Below are 23,155 nucleotides of genomic sequence, written 5' to 3' on the forward strand. Positions count from 1 at the left end.
TATATATTACTCTTCCTACACACTTGACACTGAGAGACACTGTCCTTCAGTGTTACTCCTCTAAAGATGCCTGCCACAGCTGCTGGCGAAACATCAGGAAAGAAAATACCAAGACCACGGTCACACAGCCCGGATAGCCTACAAGAACCGATGAACTCTGACCGTGAAAGCCTTCGACAATATTTATGTGTAGATCCGTCACCACTGAAGTTATATTTTGGTCTTTACCTTATGTGTTTTTTAAAGTTTTTCTTCTTTGTTTTTTCTTTGTTTCCTTTTTTTTAAAGAAATAAAAGTGGGAGAAGGTGGGAAACACTAGGCCCACTGTGCCTTGCTTACACACTTTCCTTGAACATGGAATGGGTTCTACATTGGGGAGGAGCCACAGATAGTATGTCAAATAGCCACATGAGACTCCCAAGCCACTGAGTAGCACTGAGGTAGGGCAATCAGAATTAGAAACAATTTGTGTATTTATTAAGTGCCATCAGGTCGCTTCCAACTCATGGCGACCCTATGAATCAATTTCCTCTAAAATATTCTATCTTTGACAGCCTTGCTCAGATCTTGCAAATTGAGGGCTGTGGCTTCCTTTATTGCGTCAATCCACCTCTGGTTGGGTCTTCCTCTTTTCCTGCTGCCCCCAACTTTTCCTAGCATGACTGTCTTTTCCAGTGACTCTTGTCTTCTCATAATGTGACCAAAATACAATAGCCTCAGTTTTAGTCATTTTCGCTTCTAGGGTCGGCTCAGGCTTGACTTGATCTATAACTTTGTTTTGGGTTTTTTTGGCAGTCCCCCGTAACACTCTTCTCCAACACCACATTAAAAAGGAATCTACTTTCTTCCTATCAGCTTTCTTCAATGTCCAGCTTTCACACCCGTACACAGTAATAGGGAATACGATGGCATGAATTGATCTTGGTGGCCAGTGACACCTCCTTACACTTCAGAATCTTTTCTAGCTCCTTCATGGCTGCCCTTCCCAGTCTCAATCTCCTTCTGATTTCTTGTCTGCAGTCTCCCTTTTGGTTGATGATGGAGCCAAGGAATAACTTTTCGGAGCCAAGGAATAACTTTTTGTACTCCCCAGTATAATCAGAGAATTCTTTCAGACCTTAAAGAAAGAATCCAATTTTTTTAATTATCAATCTGAGATCATTGTATTTTGTTATGACGTATTTTGTTCCTATTTAGCTCTTCCATGCTTTTTTGAAGCTATGATCTTCATAATTTTTAGAAACCAAAGCAGTTTGTAGCAAAGCAAGTATGAGCTCCAGACTGAGAACGCAGCTGGAGTCAAGGTCAAGTAGCTCAGAGGTTTGTTATGATGGCCTGCGCCCCGGCGCGATAACTGTAATCTATCATGGGAACCAGGCTCAGCCTGGTATCCAACGGTGCCTTTCTGATGTATATGTTTCAACCTGCCCGCTTCCCCCCACTTGAGTCCTCGTACCTTTTCCTGTAAGTTGCTGCTATACACCTTATGCTTCCCAAATAAACTGCTTCTTAGACGACTCTGTCTGGACGTCTGTTGATTGGGATTTGACAGGTGAACTCAGACCTTACAGCAAGTAACTTGCCCAAGCATGAGCGAATGTTTCTTCTGATTGCACAATGTGGGTGTCCATAGATTTTTGCCTTAAGATGCAACCCCCAATGCTGCATCCTGTGCAGTTCCTGATGGTTTACTGCACTTCTGGAGCAGCTTTTGGGGTGGTGTGAAAGGCTGCAGAAGACAGAGTAAGGTGGAGTAACATTGTTCTGCAGGATCCAAATCAGTAAGTTTCTGGTTGAAAAAATACCTATTTATTACTGATTAGTGACACAGGATATAGATGTCCCTCAGAAGAAGACTGTTGTTTCAGAGAGAGCTTGTGTTCCCAGTACTCTCACCTTAATTTATTGCTGCTAGGAAATTGTTTTATTTCCCTGCTCACCTAATGGATCAAGATTGACTTGGAATACAGCATGATTGCATGAGTATCACAGGCACCTATTGACCAGTGTTGGTGATGTCACTTAAGAAACACTAGAAACATCCCTAGTTACAAGAAATATGCTGGACTGTGAACTTTTTAAAAGTTCTTTTAACTATTATTATGTGTAAAAACTTTATAAGTCAAAGTATTTCTTATTGTATCACTCAAGTGTGTGAGGACAGACCAAATTACTATGGGTGTGTGTGCATTCAGATATTTCCAATCTGAAACAGTACCTGAAATTCCCTGTTTTGGTTTGAATGCACATTCCTAATAGTAAGTTATTTTAAAAAGGATTTTAAGAGGCAAACACCAGCAATAGCTCTTCATTCCTCAAAGATCTGCATACCAATTTCTGATTTCTACTGATGTGCTAGAACACATTTTAGAAATGAACACATTTATAGAAATAGAAATAGAACACATTTATTTTAGAAAACTCCATAGTTATCTTTACAGTATTCAGTTCTTCATTGCATACTTATTTATATCTCTATAGGTCAGTTTCTAAAAGTACTGCTCCAATCAATTTTCTTTGGCACCTTCTCCAATTTCATGATAGTTGATAGTGCTAAGCTCTTTTGGTATTAGCTATTTGCTGACTGGGCTATGGGTGGCATTCACTTTCAAATGGGTTGAACATGAGTTCAAAGCTGGGTATTCCTCTGTTATGAACATATGAAATTGCTTTATCCTGAACCACACCATTAGCCCATCTATTCCAGTATTGTATACTGCAGCTGGCAGCATTTCTCCAGACTCTCAGGCTGAAGTCTTTCACGGCTCTGATACCTGAGATCCTAGACTCTCCTGTATGGAAAGCACTAGCTCTATTGCTGGTCTTGGGCATGCTACCTTAGTTGTAACAATAAATCAGATCAGGTTGGAATACACCATAGAATCATACACTGCCCCCTCTCTCTCCACTTTCCCACATAGAAATGAGATTTATTAACTAAATTCAATATATTAATACATTCAAAACAAACACAGATATCTGGTACATTTTATGACCTTTGCGTATTAGTATAAGTTACAGTATTGTCAGAGCAGTCAGAGCAGTTAATTTTATTTCTTATGTGCCAAATTCTTTATGGATTTTTAAATACACTACAGTATTTGCATTGTCATATTGAGCTGGAGAATCTTGAGGGACTATTCAGTCTATTTTCTGCATGTGAGAATGCACATATATAGTGCTGCATATTCAAGGCTGCACATGCACAGTTCTGCACTTGGAATAAGACATGGGCCAAAGTGTTTTCCATAGTCATAATGGAGGCAAAGAAACAATACTTTCCCATCACCATCACATCTTTGTGGTGTGCCAGTGCAGGGCACAAAATCAAAGGCATGTTGGGATCTGGCCTGGGGTTGCCAACCTCCAGCTGGTGGCTGGAGATCCCATGCTATTATAACTGAACTCCAGGCAACAGAGATCAGTTCCCCTGGAGAAAATGGCTGCTTTGGCAATTGGACTCTATGGCATTGAAGTCCCTCCCTTCTCCAAACCCTACCCTCCTCAAGCTCCACCCCCCAAAATCTCCAGGTATTTCGCAAACTGGAGCTGGCAACCCTAATCTGGCCTGCAGGAGGAAACGGACTGCTGAGTGGTCTGCTGTGACCATTTTGCTCAACACTTTGCAGATAAAATCTCTCGCATCCATACAAACTTGGAGTCTAGATTACCAGTGATAGGGTCAGAAGGTACCAGGGTGCCAACTTGTCCAGCTGTTTGGGATACATTTCAGTTTATTTAGAGCAAAGATGCAGGCAAGTTTCTTGCAGGTTTGAGGCCTACCACCTGCTTATATGACCCTTGCCCTTCCTGGCTACTTAAATCTGTCAGGTGGGGGGGGGGGCTTGCTGCCTGGGTGAAAGAAGTAGTTAAATGCCTCATTGAGAAAGGGGGTAGTCACTCCAGCTTTGGGGGGGGAAGCCTACCCTCAACTCAGGGGATTTCAGCAACTATCAACCAGTCTTATATGTTCCATTCTTGAGCAAGGTGATTGAACTGGACATCTTCAAGCATTCCTGGATGCAGTAAGCTGTTTGTCCTTTCTAAACTGGTTTTGAGCCTAGTAATGGGACTGGTCACCCTAGTAATGACCTGTACTAAGAGATGGACAAAGCGAGTGTGGTTCTGTTGATTCTCCTGGACCTCTCAGCATCTTTTGACACCATTGATCATGATATCCTTCTGGACCACCTTTCCTGATTGGGAGGCATCATTTGGTGCTGATTCTGGTCCTACCTGGAGGGCAGGTTTCAGAAAGTCGTGCTGTGGGACTGCTGATCAGCCACGTGGCTTTGACCTGTGGAGTCCTGCAAGGCTCTAACTTATCCCCTATGCTTTGCAATATCTGCATGAAACCACTGGGTGAGGTCATCCAGAAATTAGGGCTGGGTTGCTCTTATACCCAGACCTGGTGCTGGATAACCAGCAGCAACTGTGCGTAAGAGTACCTTTTACCAGCTTCAATTGGTTAGCCAGCTGCTTCCTTTCCTGGGCAGAAAAGATCTGACCACTGTGGTGCATGCCCTGGTTACATCTAGATTACATCATTGCAATGCATTATGTGTGAGGCTGCATTTGTGAAGTATTCAGAAACTTCAATCATTACAGAATGCTGCAGCCAGAATGTTGACTGGAGTGGGTCATAGGGATCATATCACTCCAGTCTTGGCTCATCTACACTGGCTCCCGGCTTGTTTCCAGGCACAATTCAATATGCTAGACCTTTAAAGTCCTATATGGATTGGAATACCAGCTGGTTAGCCTGGGGAGTGCCCCCAGGTGAAGTAACTCACAGTGGGAGAAAGAGCCCAAGCCTAGCTTGGCAAAGCAGGTGGGGCATAGCCTCAGTGCCAGGGGTTGGCCAAGGTATGCCATGGCGGGACTTTAAAAGGGCCTGTCTGCATAGCTTGGGCAGATGGCAGAAGGGAAGGCAACTACTCCTCAAGTGCATGTTACTTCATAAAAAAGGATCTGGAAATAGAGGACCCAGAAGGGACAAGTTACAGAACTGGATTGTGGGTTTCCTTACCACCAATATCATGAGGGAGTAGGGGTCTCTACCTATCCTGCTGCAGCCAGCTGTGTTAAGCCTCAGTAGACCCAGTCCCAGTGGTCCCAGCCACAGGGCAGGTTACACCTTCCGAAGAATTGTTCACCTCCAGTCAACTGCACCGGTAATTAATAACTTTGAATTAGGCCCAGAAGTAGACACACAACCAAAGTAGTTGACACAGCACTGGAGTTGTATGTTCTGAGCAGCTGACCACAGACAGAAGTGTCACTACTGCATTTTGTGCCAAGTGAAGTTTCCCAAGCATCTTTAAAGCAGCCCCATGTTGAGCATGTTACAGTTGTCTAATCTGGTTACAATGGCATGAATCAGAATGGCTAGGTCAGCAGACTTTAGAGGAGGGCCAATTTACGAACCAGAAGTAACTGAAAGGAGGTGATCATGGCAACTGCACCGATTTGTTTATCCATCAACATGGTTGAGTCCAAGAGCACAACAAACTCTTAGAGTGCTTACTCCTATCAAAGGCTGGTAGATCAACATTAACACTGTACCTGCCCAACCAGCATCATCTCCATTTTGTCTGGATTAAGCCTCAGTTTGTTCACCTTCAGCTATCTGACTGCAGCCACAAGACTGTCACAGCTGCTTCAAGTGCTTTAGACAATGAGATGTAAAGCTGGGTGTCAAAAACATATTGGTGACAACCCAGTTCAAAGCTCCTGATGGTCTTGGCCAAAGGTTTTGCATAAAAGTTAAAGCAGTGGTTCCCAACCTTTTTTTGACCAGGGACCACTAGGACTTTTTCGTTCGGTGCAGGAACCCCAAGGTTCAAAATAAAAATTCAGAGAATTTGAAAATAAACTTTAATCATAACCGTTAGTTAAACATTAAACTTAGAATAATATTTGAATATATATTTTATAATAGAGAACTTTTAATTGTAAATCAATGTGATTTTTGAGCTTCCATCCTATTTACAAGCTGGGCAATTCTGGGGCTAATACTGTTGCTCACAGCTACACGAATATCATCACTTGCTTCCAATCGATTTCTGGTCTTGTTCTTAATTATAAGCAAAGCAGAAAACCCTTGTTCGCATAAATAAGTTGTGGAGAAGAGCATAAGATATCGCAAGGCGAATCCCCGAACTGTAGAATATGAAATTGCTTTTTTACACCAGAACTCTTCGAGAGAAACTGATTCAAACGCATCCTTACAGTGCCTATCATTTTGGAATTCAATGAGCTCTTCCTGGATTTCTTCTGCAACCTCTTCAACAGCAATACCAAAAGGATTGCGAATCAGCTTTTGGGTATCTTTTGATTCTGTCTGGTTATATTCCGGGAAGTAACGGTGGAATTCATCGACCAGCATTTGCAGATGACTTCTGATGTTGTCTTGTATATTCGCAGTGATCATGTCATCTTTACTATCATCGACCAGTGCTTTTAATGTCACAAACGCAGAATAATTGTTTTCGCCTACCGATAATTGAAGTTTGCCAATAAAGGCATGCAGTTTGTCTTCAAACATAAAAATGTTTCCCACACCTGCTAAATTTATGTTTCCAGAACCTTGCAACTGTAAGTTTAGTTTATTCAAATGTGAGAAAATATCCACAAGATAAGCCAAATGCATCTGACTTTTCGAATAAGACAACAGCTCTAGTGAATCTTTAATTTTCTTCTCAGCTAGAAACAGCTCAACCTCTTTTCTTAGTTCAAATAACCTTCCCAGCATATTGCCTTTCGATAGCCAACGAACTTCGGTGTGAAAAAGAAGAGTCTCATGATCGGAGTCCATTTCAGTGCACAGTTTTTTAAAAAGGTGTGTATTTAAGGCGCTGCTTTTAATAACATTGACCACTTTTATGGCCGTTTCCATGGTATTAACAAGGCTTTTAGGAAGAGTCTTGGAAGCTAACGCCTGACGATGTATGATACAATGAGTTGTTATTGCTGAAGGATTCTTCTTTTTATTAATGTTTCTAGACCGGAGCGTGATCCTAACATGGCTGGAGCGCCATCCGTACAGAAGCCGGTGAGCTTTTCCCACATAATGCTATGTTTCTCAAAATACTTCGCTATTATATTCATGACGTCGATACCTTTTGACATCGTTTCCAGTTTCCGCGAAATCAATAATTCCTCTTTAATAGTGTTGTCGTCTAAAAAGCGGACAAATACGAGCAACTGACTGCAATTAGAAACGTCTGTCGATTCATCACACTGCAAAGCGAAACATGGTGAATTTTTTATTTTCGAAGCAAGCTGCTCCTCGATGTCATTTGACATAATTTTAATTCGAGCTTTTACCGTGTTGTTCGATAGAGGTATTCCTTGTATTTTCTTTTTGGCTTCCATTCCTAAAATTTCTTCGACAGCTATCATCAAACAAGGTTTGATGAGTGTTTCTCCTATTGTGTGTGGTTGTGTGAGGCTCACTTGCACCCTCCCCTGGCCTCCCCGCCCCCACATGTTCCTTACTTGACGTGCGCCGCTCCCGTGAGTCACCACCGCACACCGCAGCGCTCTGCGCCCGCGAGCCGCCGCCATGCCGCCCGCGTAAATATTAATTTATTATGGGTTTATAACTTTGTTTCGCGGACCCCTGGTTTAGTTCTCGTGGACCCCTGGTGGTCCATGGACCCCTGATTGGGAACCAGTGAGTTAAAGGAACACTAGGGATATAACAGACCTTTGGGGCACCCCACATAACAGTTGATTCTGCCTCTCCTATGGAAACGCTTGTCTTCCTGCCAAAAAACAAACAAAACAATTGGAAGGCTATCCCATTTACTGTAAACACTGACTGTAGTAAATCCATCAAAGTATCATTGTTGTCCATATCAAATGTTGCCAATAGGCCTAACAGTATCAGCAGCAATGCCCTTACCCAACTGTAGCCAGAGATAATCAACTGAGGTAAATAGTACTGTTTCAGTCCCAAAACCTGTCCTGGAGTCTTATTGAAAGGGGTCTAGGGCAGGTATCTTTCATCCAAAAAGGGAAATTTGGTCACAGTTTGATGAATGTCCACATCCCTTCTATCCAAAGATGACTTCTCAAGAAGGGGTTGCCAAAGGCAGCTGACACAGAGTTACAGTAATCCAGCCTGGAAATTAAAGAAGCATGGAACAACAAAGTCTGCTCAGCTAAGCCTGGAAGGGAAGATTCATCAAATGTTGGCAAAAATGCCAAACTGATTAGCAAGGCTGAGATTCTTCATCTGATCGGTAAGGGTGACCCCAACCTCATCAACAATGGACAAGTCATCCTCTTCTAAAACATTAGTGATCTCCTCCATCATTACCTCCATTTTGTCTGGATTCAGTTTTATGTATGTTCTCCTTCAACCTTGACAATGGTGGGTACTGATACAAGCAATTGTTATTTCTGGCTGCTCAGCTATGCAAATACAGAGCTGGATGTTGTTGATCCCAGTACTCCAAAGCTTTAGATGATCCCTCACATAGATGTTAAACAGCATTGCCACCTAACCAGAAAGTACTCTACACACTAGGTGCCAGGAAACCACATCGAGGACAACTCTTTGGGTTTTATTGATCAAAACAGATTGAAAATACTGGAGTGCCATCCTTGAGATGCCAGACACTTGCTCCAATGATATCATTATCAACTTATCCAAGGTCATTAAAAGGTACAAAAGAATTAACAAGGAAGAATTACCCGTCTGTCTGCAAATACAGATTATTCACCAGAGTGACTAAGTCCATCTCCTACTTTATTGTAGCAGATATGGTTGTCAAACATGATAAGACACTGTAAGAAATTATTTAGGCATCCACTTTATAATGTGGCCATGACTTTGTGTACTCTGCTCTTTAAAACATTTCAAAACTGCCCTTGGGAAAGATGAATTCTGGGATTTGTATGCAAATTAGACAAGCATACATATATTTTCCTGTGTTCCATAATTGTCTTTCCTCGGAAGCTAAGAAGCTGCCTAATACTGATCATCTATCCCAATACTGTCCACAAGGACAGGTGTTCATGGTCTTAACACCATGGCCTTTCATTCCCAGCCTTATTAACTCAGACACTTTTACTGGAGCCAGAAATTGAATCTGGCACGTTATACATGCACATTACAAATTCTCCATTGCATCCTGGTTATGCTCAGCTAAAGAAAGGAGATGTGTGTTTCAAACATAGACCCAGAATCTTCTGTGGCAACATTTCAAATAGGGTGTGAGTTACTCAAAGAAAACAAACACATGTTGCAGCATTCTCTTAAGAACCACTGTCCTGGCAGAGAACCAATCAGAACACAGTGTATGCTGTTTTAATTCTCTCACAATTAGAGTTCAGAGGTAGTAAAACAGTACCTAAAGTCAGTCTGAAATAGCAGATTTCTTATCCAAGGTGACCTATTAAATCTTGATTTACAAATGCAGATAAATATAAAATTTTCATTACCTCTTAGTGTGTAGTATAGCTATAAAAGAGAACAGAACATGATGTCTCCAGTTTTAGCAAAGCGACTCAAATTATAAATCCTAAAAAGTACAACAGCAAGACATACAATTAGATACAAACAGCCTGTAGCAAGATAAGTCAAAAATCAGATTACAATCAGTTTTGCATGAGATGTGGTAAGCAGAAGAAAATGAAAGGAGGGAAAACATTAACACAGAGATCAATGTAATTTGTGCTGCAAATTAAATACACTGAACAGCATCTTGGGATAGGATACATGTTGTCTTGTATTCTTGGATCTGGGTCCGATGTGCCCAAATATTCAAACTGTCTTCCTTTCTTAAAATTTGCAAAAGAATTGAGGCAAACTCCAAATGAAGAATTCCAGTTATGCGAAGGTGGGGGCACTTGCTTCCTGGTTTTTGGTACCCGCGTGGCAGCACTGGTAGCCAAGGCGCACACTGCTGCGTCACTCTGTGGCACCAGCATAAGTGCCCCCATGCCACGTCTGTGCCACTTTATCACGGTGCAAAGTGCCACGGACGCTGGTGGGGAGTTACGCCGGCTCCTATGGTGTTTCACCCCCCTTCAGGATTGAACGGTCAGACTGGGTCAAGGCCATGGCTCTTAAGGAAGAGCTAGTTTAGCCCTTTTCCTCGCATTCTATTTTTTAAATCTAAATCCACCTCTCCACTGCTGTTTGTTCTTGTAGGGGAACCATAGAGTTATCAATCCCACTGCAGGCAGCACATTCAGAAAAAAAGATTCACCCTGTGGGAAGAATGCAGAGAATTCATCTTGTTGTAACTTTGCAATGAAAAAAAAAAGTAGGAATCAGGGCAGAGCAATTAGAGATGTGTTGTGCAGCAAGCCTCTGTTCTTTGTTCTCCTTGTAGCTAGAGAGGATTGTTTCATCAGTATCTGGTTTTACTTTCAGCCTTACAGAGTAAGCGTTCTTGAAATCACATCAGGAGAAAGAAAAAATGTCAACTGATCCAGCGAACCCCATTCCCACAATAATCAAGTAACTAGCTTTGGAAACTGTAGAGTTTTGACTTGCCAAACTTCACCCAGCAGCTTGCAGATGGAAAAAGGAAAGGGCTTTTGCAACGGTTGCTTAAAAACAGTTCTTTTGAACCACCTCATATGCGCTTTATACCTTTGCAATGTAACTTTATGTTGTTTAAAATGTTAGTTTGCATACTCAGACAGTCTTAAGGTCTATGACTTTGATGCTAACAAATAGGAAATTATACATTTGTTTCCTAGGGCTACAAACATCAGAGATATCCAGGCCAATTAAGTGAAATATTTAGATGCTATCTATAGTTTTTTGTAAACTTTTGTTATTGAACAAAATAGCCTCATGTCAGACCACAGCTTCAAAGAGATCTTACATGCATCTTTGTGGCAAGTAGATGATAGGTGAGAAGAGTGAGGAAGTAGAACCTAGAGTTGCTACACAGGAAGTCTAGAGGAATCGTAATTAAAAATATGAACTTCAGTGGGGATGCAGAACTCAAGGCCTCATGAACTACCTTGGTCTGCTCTGGGAAATCCATAGAGAATCTTATATAGTCTGCAGAACCAGGAAAAGGAACATTCAGATACTTTCACAGAATATATTTGAGCAATATTTCAGTTTACCATGGAGTCCATCCTGGCATTAGTTGTTGCGGACTTAGCCTGTACCCTCCATGTTTAGAATGCATGGCTTTTCTGGGTCCCGTGAACACAGTGTGATATGTTCATTACAAGAAGAACCTGCACAACCTCGCACTTGTTCATCCCTCCCTGCTTCTTCCTCCCTCATATGCCATGCTGAAACGGAAGATCTTGTTACAATCCTCAATTTGTGGCAACGTCCATATCCAGCACTTTAACAAATTACAGCTTTTTCTTGCTTACAAACCAAGATTCTAAACCACAGTTTAATGGGTTTTAAATCCCTACTTTGCAGGAAAGAAACAAACCACAATTTATTAAAGTGTGTGATCAGAACATCAAAACAAATTACGGGTTCTTTCAAACCAGGAATCTTGGGGCAGTGCTAGGGTTGCCAACCTTCAGGTGGTGGCTGTAGATCTCCCGCTATTATAACTGATCTCCAGGTGACAGAGATCAGTTCACCTGGAGAAAATGGCCACTTTGGAAGGTGGACTGTATGGCATTATACCCCACTGAAGTCCCTCCCCTCCCCAAACCCTCCCCTCCTCAGGCTCCACCTACAAAATTTCTGGGTATTTTCCAACCCAGAGCTGGCAACCCTAGGCAGTGCACAACTGGAACATATGAGAACAAGGACTTGTTCTCCCCATGAATGCCTGAGTCCAGCCTATATTTGCCTTTACCCAAGGAAAATATGAACATTCCTTGCCCTTTAGTAACTGTTGGCTGATCTAAGAATTGATCCCAAAACAAATGTGCAAAAAATGTTAAGCAACAGCTACATAGTTTGGGAGCCAAATTTCTGTTTCGTTGAGTTCAGTGGGGTTGTCTTATGTAACTGAGACAGGAGTTTGGCCCAACTAATCTTCATTCTATTATCGTAAATTTTAACATGCTCAGCATTGCAACAGAATCTGCTCAAAGGGCAGAGTGCACTGAGTGCAAATTTTTTCCTTGCCAGAGAAGCAGTCAATAAATCAAGCCACTATTTATTCAATCCAACAACTAACTGTTGGACTAATAGCAAAATGGTGCTTAGAAAACATAGCTGTTATCCACTCCAGGGCTTACAATTTAGCCTTTCCGATGATAGTACAGTAACAGATAATTCCACTCTGCAAATACAGTCTGAGCTGATAATTTATCAGGTCCAATCCCATCATCTTTCCCAAAGCAGATGAGGGACTGTTCACAACACCTTTTAGTCTACAACACTGAATGCTATTGTTATGCCCATGTTATTTCTTTGTTTGCTTAAAACACTTAGAACTTTCCACCAGAATTTCTCCCACAAGGCAGTTTACAATTAATTAAAAAACCCTGCCTTTTACAATGAAAATAACAACAAAATTAGAGCAACAACTAGTGAAACCACATATGATTTTTAAAAATCAAACGTTACACATAGGATGGCCAAGTTCCAGGTGGGGCCTGGAGATCTCCCAGAAATCCCCCCTTCTATGGCTAACCTGATGACTTCTTTCTCCACCAATCCTCTCCATGCTCATATTTATTCCATAAACCTTCCTACCACCGTTTGCAGCACTAGTTTTTGGGTGCCAAAATGCTACCTGAAGTTCTGGGTTTTTTTTCTCTGTGTTACTGCTTTTGGGTAACTTCCAAAACCCCATTTTTAAACCTTTCCTGTATTTCTGCAAACTTAGGGTTACCACCCAGTTTGCAGAAACCTATACCCTAAGTAAGGTTGTCAAGTTTCAGGCAGGGCCTAGGGATCTTCTGGAATTACAACTGATCTTCTGATTACACAGGTCCATTCCCCTGGAGAAAATGGCTACTTTGGAAGATGGACTATATGGCATTATACCCTGCTAAGGTCTTTCCCCTCCCCACACCCTACTCTTCTCAGGCTCCACCCCTAAATTTCCAGGAATTTCCAAACCCAGAGTTTACAACCCTAGTTACATACCAAAATCAACAAGTTTTCAATGGACACCTTAAGGATAGTAATATAGGCACCTGTCAAGTCTTGATGGGGAGAATGCCCTATTATCTCCCCATCCCTAATAGTAACTCCCTTACCTCTGAATAGGGTTGCCAACTTCCAGGTACTAGCTGGAGATCTCTTGCTATTACAACTGATCTCCAGCCGATAGAAATCAGTTCACCTGGAGAAAATGGCCGCTTTGGCAATTGGACTCCATGGCATTGAAGTCCCTCCCCTCCCCAAACCCCACCCTCCTCAGGCTCCGCAACCAAAATCTCCAGGTATTTCCCAACCCGGAACTGGCAACCCTAACTCTGAAGAAGAGGGCACCTGGAGCAGGATCTCAATAGAACAGCTTAATAGATGGGCACATTCATATGGGAGAAGACAGCCCTTCATATACCTTGGCCACAGACTGCTTGGGGCTTTTTACAATGAAAGCCAGGATTTTGCATTGTACCTAGAAACACACTGGTAGCCTGTGCAGATTACCAGTAAAAAGAGATCAGCTCTGCAAGTCCCAGTTAATAACCTGGCTCCTGTGTTCTACACCAGTGGCAGTTTCCCAACACTTCTCACAAGCAGACCAACATATAAAACACATCGCAGTAGTCTAACTTGTACCCTACCAAATCCTTGCCTGCTGTGGCAGGATCAGGTTTTCTCAAGAAGGGCCTGAAACACCAGCCCCAGCTGGTTGAAGGTGCTCCCAGCCACAGGCAGACAATACGTGGGCAGAATCTCGTAGCACCCTTCAGCAGCAAACCTGATCTTTTTAAGGGAGTGCAACCCACATCTAAAACAGGTTGAATCGCATTACAAAGAGGTAGAAATCAGCAGCAGGCGCTCCGGGTAAAGAAATTGGAAGCTTGTCCCATGCAATCACCATGTACATAATTGTAAGAGTTCTTATAAAAATGTTCTTTGAACTAACTGTTATAAAATTTAGATTGATTGAAACATGAGTGGCTTGTTGGTGACCAGGTAGGCTTGCCAGGTCCCTCTTCACCACCGGCAGGAGATTTGTGGGGGGGAGCCTGAGGAGGGCGGGGTTTGGGGAGGGGAGGGACTTCAATGCCATAGAGTCCAATTGCCAAGCGACCATTTTCTCCAGGTGAGCTGATCTCTATCGGCTGGAGATCAGTTGTAATAGCAGGAGATCTCCAGCTAGTACCTTGAAGTTGGCAACCCTATGACCAGGGCAAAGATAAGCTACATGTAATTGCTGCTAGGACTCATATGAGAACCTGATGGCATAAGAAGGAGGTGGGAGCAGTAACCAAAGACGTGCTTCTCAATTTAGAGTCTAAGCTGGCACTGATGACCATACAACAAAACATAAACAACAGCATAGGTGGCTGATCAAAACCAGCACCTGTCTGTTTTTTTAAACTTAATGCTGCTTTAAAATTAATTGATTTTAAAAATATCTTGTTCCTCTTCCTCCAGTTTTTGTCTCCTGGCCTCACACTATCCACCTGTGGTCTCAATCCAGTTTGAGAACCACTGCCTTAAGCAATTTAGCTGCCCTTCTCAGCTATCTATCTGAACAAGCAAGTAGCAACTCACATCTGTTCTGCCAACAAAATTAGGATTCAGAGGCAAAACAGAGTCAATACTTTGTCACCCTTTTGTTTGCCCTTTCCCCAGAAGCCTTAGATGTTCAAGGACCTCAGGCAGGTTGAGAGATAGTAACCCTAAGAGCACACATTTGTGGTGAAGTAAGAAACTGTGCACTTGAGAAAATGTGCACATCTCCCTCAAGAAGCTGGTGGGAAATCATCCGCACTCGACTGCATTTTTAAGGAACCTGCTGCATTTGATCTGCTTTCCCTTTTCAGTCTTCTGTCATCAAACAGAAACTTCAGCTTTGGCTTTGTAACAGGGAATCACAGCTAGGATTGCCACTTGTTTCTGGCAGCGATCCCAGGGCTTTAATAGCTGCACATGACAAGCAGAAATTCCATAGATGAGGTGTTTCCTGTAGTGGCACCTTAGGCTAGCGAAAGCTACACCTGTCTAATTACACATAACTGTTTAAAAGGCAACTCTGGAAAAAGGGTAGTAAACCAACTATTATTATAGATTCTAAAATTATGATGATATACAAGCTAAACACCCAAATCTTTGTGATGGAAATCAACCTCAGAGGAAACCGAACAGCATTCAGCACAAGCTGAGTCTTGCTTTATTGTCTTTGGAATGTATACCTACAAGATCTCACCCTATGAAAATAGAGTTCTAAAGCAGAAAATCTTGTTCTTGTGAAGGCAAAGAAAAACTAACAATGTGATGATAACCTCGCTGTCAGATGCGGGCACCTCTCAGAGAAGTAAGCTTCTTTAGAAACTTAGGTAAAAATCTCAACCAAGGTGGGAGGGAGAAGAAAACTGGAGCTTTTGTGAAAGTGTATCATTGATGCTTTCAGATGGAAGAGGAGTTTTTATCAGTCACGCTGAATGAGTGCACCCAATACTGGCAATCCAAATAAGAATTATGTCCTGTCGTTATCACTACTGGTCCAAAAGGATGAGCAGGAACCACACGGCAGTATAGTAACTGTGTCACAAAACTAGCAAGAGAGATGTCAATGCCAGTGGTAGCAGAGATACGGCAGCACTGAATCTAATCTTGTTTGGATATCCAGAGTCTGAGAACAGATGGTTTTAAAAGGTCTTCTATATAATTTCTCACATAAACCAAGCCAAAACACACACACACACAACCATATCAGATTCATATTTGGCTGGTCACAAGTGAAGGGATATTCGGCACAAGTATTCATGTAAAAGAGGACACCATTTAGCACCGCTGTTATTTTCAGTTCTCTTTAATGCACTACAGAAGCCTCATCCTGTACCTCCATTCTTGCTATTACATACCAATAAATATGAGCAGGGAATTCCAGGGTGTGAAGTCACAGGCTATTCTGTCAGGGTTGCTTTACAGCTTTATTGACAAGATGCAGTTGGCACACTGAGGAACTGCAAGCACTATCCTTTCCATAAACATACAAGCCACGCTGAACTCTGGACAGGCAGCATAGAATTTTTTAAAATAAATAATAATGTGGGAAACAAACCTCAGATCAATTACTGAATGCTTGCCAAGAATTGTGAACTGTACCTCATAGTGCCTGCCTTGCAAGCACTCTATGTCACAGAACAAACGTATAACGATGAAACATCAGCTATTGTCATAATGTATCTTTAACTTGTTCTGGTTTTTACTATCTGTATACTCAGAAGCACATTGCATTGAGCAAGTACACTTGCTGCTTCCAAGGCAAAAAACAAAACAAAACAAAAAAGCCATGTAGTTACTTTACACAATGTGAGGCAAAAGTGGGTGTGTACTAAATATTTAATGCTTATCTGCTTTTTTGCAATGCGTGAAGCAGCCTTTGCTAATGTAGCTGTAGCTGAGAAGAAACATTTCAGGCAAAAAGTAGACATTCACTTAACTGAAAAAGCATTTTTACTGGATTTTGTTATGATGACTTTAACAAATATTGTAATTAATTTGAATAGTAATGATGTTAAGTAATATTAGCATTACTTCCTTCTTCTTCTCCTCTGCTGCCCAATTTACAGTCTACAAAAGTCAAGAGGAGATTGATGGGAGGAGGAGATGAAAAAATGTGGAGGCTTTCATCTCTCCCACCCACCCCATTAATGTGCAGGCCCAACTGGGATTGGTATTGGTCAGCAAATGGGGCCGCTGTTATTGCCACCACTACTTAGGGTTGCCAGGTCCCTCTTCGCCACTGGTGGGAGGTTTTTGGAGCAAAACCTGAGGAGGGCGGGGTTTGGGATGGGAGGGACTTCAATGCCATAGAGTCCAATTGCCAAAGCGGCCATTTTCTCCTGGTGAACTGATCTCTATCGGCTGGAGATCAGTTATAATAGCAGGAGATCTCCAGCTAGTACCTGGTGGATGGCAACCCTACCACAACTGCCAGCCCAGTCACGCCAACTATGGGGCCCCTGGCTGTCTCATATTTCTAATGTCAGGCATTGCACCTTTCCCAGGATGCACTGAGGCATGGCACCCTGTCAGAAATCATGTCCAAGGCACTGGAGCAGATGAAAAAGAACCAAAACCAGAAGATGTAAGTAACATGCAAATGTATCCTATTGAGTTTGTGTCCTATTGAATGTGCCTATTAAATTTTATCAGGTTTTACCCTCTCTAACTTTGGTTCTCCTCGCCCGATGAACGTCCCCTCGGACGCTTGGACCTCTTGACTCGGGATCGCTCCAAACAGGGCCATTTACGCACGGGAGGTTTTGCCTTGGATTTGCCCCTCTTCAAATGCACATTTTCCCCATCCAAATTCTCAAAACTCTTGCTGGTGGCTCATTGTGGAGTTTTGGGATTTGGATGGGGGAAATGTGCATTTGAAGAGGGGCAAATCCAAGGCAAAACCTCCCATGCGTAAACGGCCCAGGTTAGCCCTTGCGACGATTCACCCCCCCACCTCTTCCTCCCCCTCCTCTCTATTACCACCCTGTTTGGCTACACCTGCCTTTTTGGTCGGATCCAGTGGGGGGGGGGGACAACAACAACAAACGGGTAGATTCCCCCCCCCCCCGGCGAGGTGACCCTGATGCAGAGGCAGGCGGGCAGCAAGATCACGTGGAGGTCTCTCGAGTTCAGATTTTGCAGGCTGGCGAGGGGGGTGGAGTAAGAGCGCCGATCCCGCGTACGTGCTTCTCACAATCGTCTAAACTCGCCTTTTATTTGGTCTCTATCTCCCCCCCTTGTCAGTGTACCTATAGTTTAATTAAGACTTAAAACTTTAATTAAAGTTTATTAAGTTAATAAACAGTGTACCTACCTATATAGTTTAAGTTTAAGAAATTTGGCTCTCAAAAGAAATCTCAATCGTTGTACTGTTGATATTTGGCTCTGTTGACTAATGAGTTTGCCGACCACTGAGCTAGGCTGAGTTAGGAGAAAGCCTATTTTGCAGCTGAGTTAACTTTCTTCTCCAGCAATATTGTTTGGTCAGGTATAACCCCACAGCTCTTAGCTGAATCAGCAAGGTTCAGCTGAACTCCATTAAAGGTGGGGAGCACAATGTCCTTCAAGATCTTTGCCTTCCCAACCAGCATTACCTCTGTCTTTTCAGGGTTTAATTTCAGCTTTTTCACTCTTAGCCAATTTACCACAGCAGCCGGACAGTGATTTAGGACCTCCTCTGCAACATCAGGAGACTTGGATAAGGATATATAGAGCTGGGATCATCTGCATATGGGTAACAACCAATCCCAAAGCTATGAATGATTTGTCCTAAGGGACCTGCATAGAGATTGAAAAGCATGGGGGATAACACTGCACCGTGTAAAACTCTGCAGATGAGGTCCCATGCTGATGATAACTGGTTTCCAATAGCAACCCTTTGAGTCTGATCTGTGAGGAATGGTTTGAACCAGTTCAGCGCACATCCCAATGCCTACTTCTGCCTCCAAGCTCCTCAACATGATGGTATGATCTACTGTATCAAAGGCTGCAGGTAAGTCCAGTAGGAGCAACAAAGAGGCATGGCCTTGGTCTACACCCTGACGGCGGTCATCAACTAAAGCTTATCACATCAAATGCTCCATAGCCTGTAGCAAATACCATATATCTTCAATTATCATTTGTGAAAGTGGTATATTATGTCTTTATCATTATCTGAGAAGATACCTGAAAAGTTGAAAGGAATTCTGTGTTTTACTCTCATTATGTTTCTTATGGTAGACTCCTAAACAGAATGGCAACCCTACTCCTCAGGCTCCACTCCCAAAATCTCCAGGTATTTCCCAACCAGAAGCTGGCAACCCTAGTGATCAGGAGTAGGGAAAGAAAAAAAACAGTAAAAAGCAGATGAGGAAGGGGGGCCATATCAGAAAAAGGGAAGGAGGGTGGGCAGGCAGAGACGAGAAGGGGAAAGAGATTTCCTTTCCCTCAGGAGACCTCACAGATCTCTTTCTTTAATGCAGAAGTTTGAAGGCAAAGTTAGAAGTCACAAAAAATTTACTGTACACCAGTGCTTATGTGAATGTTATGACACACAGATATATACACAGTTTATTACACGAAAAAAGCATTTTCCTTTCTGCTACTTCCTTGATAATGTTCAGAAGGTACTGTACGCAATGGAAGAGGTAATAAAACGTACATGCCAGAGAAGCAGCATGGGATCTAGTTTCTATGGGCAGAGAGCCACCGTTTAGGGAACATACATCATTAAATTAGCACTAAAGATGACTGGATGTTACAACATCATGGCATTAATCCACACATCATGAAATCTTCCGCAAGGCACCAGAAGTTACAAACTGGGACTCCTGGCTGGCAGCCTCCAGAACTGTACGTCCTATACAATCAAGGCAGAACATCTGTTAAATAAATTGGAAGCTGACTAGGTAATACTCATGTAGCACCAATTCATTACGCTTCTGGTCAGGTGACCCAAGAACCAAATGCAGCTCCACTTGGCAGTACAGTCTTAGCCCCAGGATCAAGTCATTGCTATCTATAAGGGTTCTATTCCTTCAAAACTCTGCCATAAGAACTTTGGCTTAATCCCCATGTTCTCATCTCAATCTAAACTCATGTCTATGTATGTGACATTTTCCCATATTATCTAATTACCTTGTTTCTCTCTTCTTTTCCTCCTTTTCCGTTCTTTAGTGCTTCACCCACGTTCAAAATTTATGACTGGATCCTGCAGAAATTTTGTATAATGCAGTAACTTTCATTGATTCCCACCTCCTGCTGCAGATCTCTAGTTCCCGCCTCACACTGTTCCAGGGAGTCCACTGTCCCCCAGGAGCAGGCAGAATTTCAGGCTGGGGCAAATACTGGGGCAGGCAGAATTTGAGGCTGCAACAGAAGAAGGAGGGCAAAGAAAATCTATTCCAACTAATGGAAAGCCCTTCCATCAGTAAATCCATAGGATCCAAGCCCAAGATTATAAGCACACTGTGGCTGTGGCCAGTCTGTTTTGCATATATGAGGCCAGAAATTGCCATAAATATTGTTGCTATATAAATACCCAATGAATAAACAGCCTGCTCTTTATTAATACACTGTAACCTCTCAAATCTGAAGAAAGGAAAGAAACCAGACCTACAGAAATGCATATGGAATGACTTTTTTTTTTAACAACCTGTTCTATGAACCCTAACTACAGGACTTTTTAAAAAAAATTATTTACTTCATTTATAGCTCACCTGTCTCTCTGAGACTCAAGGCAGATCATTAAAAACATCAAAAGGGGCCAATCAGACAGCATGAACATCCAATAAATAATGCAATAGGATGAGGATTGCAGAACTTGGAATCAGAGCAAACAAAAACAAAAACAATGAAAAAAATATCTAGACATATGTCATAATGCAGAAAGTAGGTTACAAAGGTAGAATACTATGCAATAAAAGGACACATGCAATAAATAGAGAAGACCTTTGGCTCAATGGAAGAACCTGTGCTTTGCATACAGAAGGTCCCAGTCTCCCAGGTTTAATCTCTGGCATCTCCAGTTAAAAGGACTAGGCAGTAGGTAATGTGAAGGACCTCTGCCTGAGATCCTGGAGAACCACTGCCAGTCTGAGTAGATTGGTCTTTGATGGACTAATGGCCTGATTCAGTATAATGTACTTTCACGTGTGTCCTTATACAACAGCTTTCTCAGCTGTTCCATTATACTACCATTCTAATCCCTTTATTAAAATGCCCTCCTGAACGTTTCTGTTTTGTACATTCTGCAAAATTATAGTAATGTGGGGGCCTTTCTGACCTCTTCAGGCAGGCCATTCCACCAAGTGGGAGCCACCACAAAGAATGTACATGAACTGGCAGTTACCAATCTCACCACCTTCAGAAGACTTAGCTCAGATGAGTGAAGCTGTCATGGTAGGGGATGGCAGAAGAGAGGATCCTGCAGGTATATGGGTCTAAGGTCATTAAGGGCTTTGTAGGTGTTAACCAGAACCTTAAATTGAACTTGGTAATTAATCAGCAAACAATGGAGTATCTGTAGAATGGGTGTGACATGCATATTCTGCCCAGTGCCCAACAATAACTTGGCTGCAGCATCCTGTACCAACTGGAGCTTCCGAGTTATCTTTAGGAGTAGGCCCGTGTAAAATGTATTGCAATAGTCTAGCCTTAAGGTAATAGCATGGATCCATGCAACCAGATTGGCTGAAGCTAGAAGAATCCCCAGGAGTAATTTTCAAGATCACCTGTATTTTTAAAATACTTTTATAAACAGGGCCAAGATCCAAAGTGCTACTATATACAGACGTTCAAAGAGTTTGCACCTATCCTTGCTAGATTCTTAACTGCTATCCTTTAGATAAGAGACTAACATGCAATATTAAAAACTGCTTGTAAAACTCCCCTCAGATTAAAAAGCAATTGGCCATGCAGCAAGGGAGGCTTCAGTTTATTAATGAAAATAAATTCAATTTTAAATTCACAATAGCCTGCGATCACATGCACCAGTTACATAAACATTTCAAATAGCTTTTATCTCAATTAAGTTTAATCACTGACGAAACATTTCAAGGATAGATTGTGACCGCAGCAAGATTTTTATTAGAAAGATAAAATATAAATGTATTGTGGCAATGTGAATGCAGTCCCATAATATTTTGTTGTAAATTATTCTGGCATTAATTGATGTGCTAATGGCTAAACCAAATGTCTATTTAGTAATCTGCTAGATGTTTTATGATGTCCAGATAGAAGAATTCTGACCCTCTAAGCTTCCCATTTCCACCCTTCTTCCATTCCAAATAACAGACAGTTCACATCAGTCAGTTTCCTGGTTTTCAAAGTAGAATCATAGAGGTGGAAGGGACCACCAAGGTCATCTAGTCCAACCCCCTGCATGATGCAGGATATTCACAACTACCTCCTGCACGCACACACCCAGTGACCTCTACTCCATGGCCAGAAGATTGGGGGGAGGGGTCTCCAGGATCCCTGGCCAATCTGGCTTGGAGAAAAAATCGCTTCCTGACCCCAAAGTGGCGATCAGCATTACCCTGGGCCACAAGAGCCAAATACTGACGCAATCCTTCCTGCTCTCCCTCTTATGATCTGCCTAAGTTCATAGTATGAACACAGGTAGTTGGCAGGATAGCTATAAACTCATCCTTGACCCATTCTAAGTCAATTGTGTGCATCAATTAGACCATGAGTGCTAGCTAATCCGCCAGTGCTAGCAGTAGACATTTCCACCCTTGAAATTAAAAAGTCAAAATCTCATCTCTTCACCATATTTTTGGGGGCCACACTTAGATCTGGAGATTAGGAAAATACCACTCCTTACTGCTTCACAGTAATTCTAGCCTTACATGGGGAAAATTGGGTTTTGCATGTCCTTTTTATTACAAGGCAAGGGATAATGATGATAAACGCACATACAAGGTACTAAACAGTATGGAACAGCCCCGTTCTGCCCTTGCACCATAAATTGTGTTGAAACAGAGCAGCTGTTGCAGACAGGGTGAGGGATCAGGGAGAACTGAGCAACGGAGGTCGTGTGAACAGCAGTGACAGGAAATCTAAACCCCAGGTGACCAGATTCAAGCTGCCCTTTTTAAGGAGTAATATATATATAAAAAAGCTATATTTTTGCATTCCAAACATCAGAGCATCATCTGGAAAACAGAATGATGTGTGAGCCTTTTAAAGAACGGATATGACCCAAAGGCAGGGCCAGTCCGACATCAAAGACTTTCTGTTTTCTCGCTTAGTGGAAATTGTGTCCGGCGCTTAAATAACACACACACAAAGCTGCCTTATACTGCATCAGACCCTTGGTCCTTCAAAGTCAGTACTGTCTACTCAGACCGGCAGCGGCTCTCCAGGGTCTCAAGCTAGAGGTCTTTCACATCACCTACTTGCCTCTAGCCCCTTTAATTGGAGTTGCCGGGGATTGAACCTGGGACCTTCTGCATGCCAAGCACATGCTCTACCACTGAGCCACGACCGCTCCCCTGCGTGAGGCACTTTAATTCTCGGGCACCCCTTTCTGCCGATTCCTCAAGCCCGTCACGTTACTTCCGCCAACAACTCCCTGAAAGA

This window comes from Euleptes europaea, chromosome 3 (genome assembly GCF_029931775.1).
Source record: "Euleptes europaea isolate rEulEur1 chromosome 3, rEulEur1.hap1, whole genome shotgun sequence".
Taxonomy (NCBI): Eukaryota; Metazoa; Chordata; class Lepidosauria; order Squamata; family Sphaerodactylidae; genus Euleptes; species Euleptes europaea.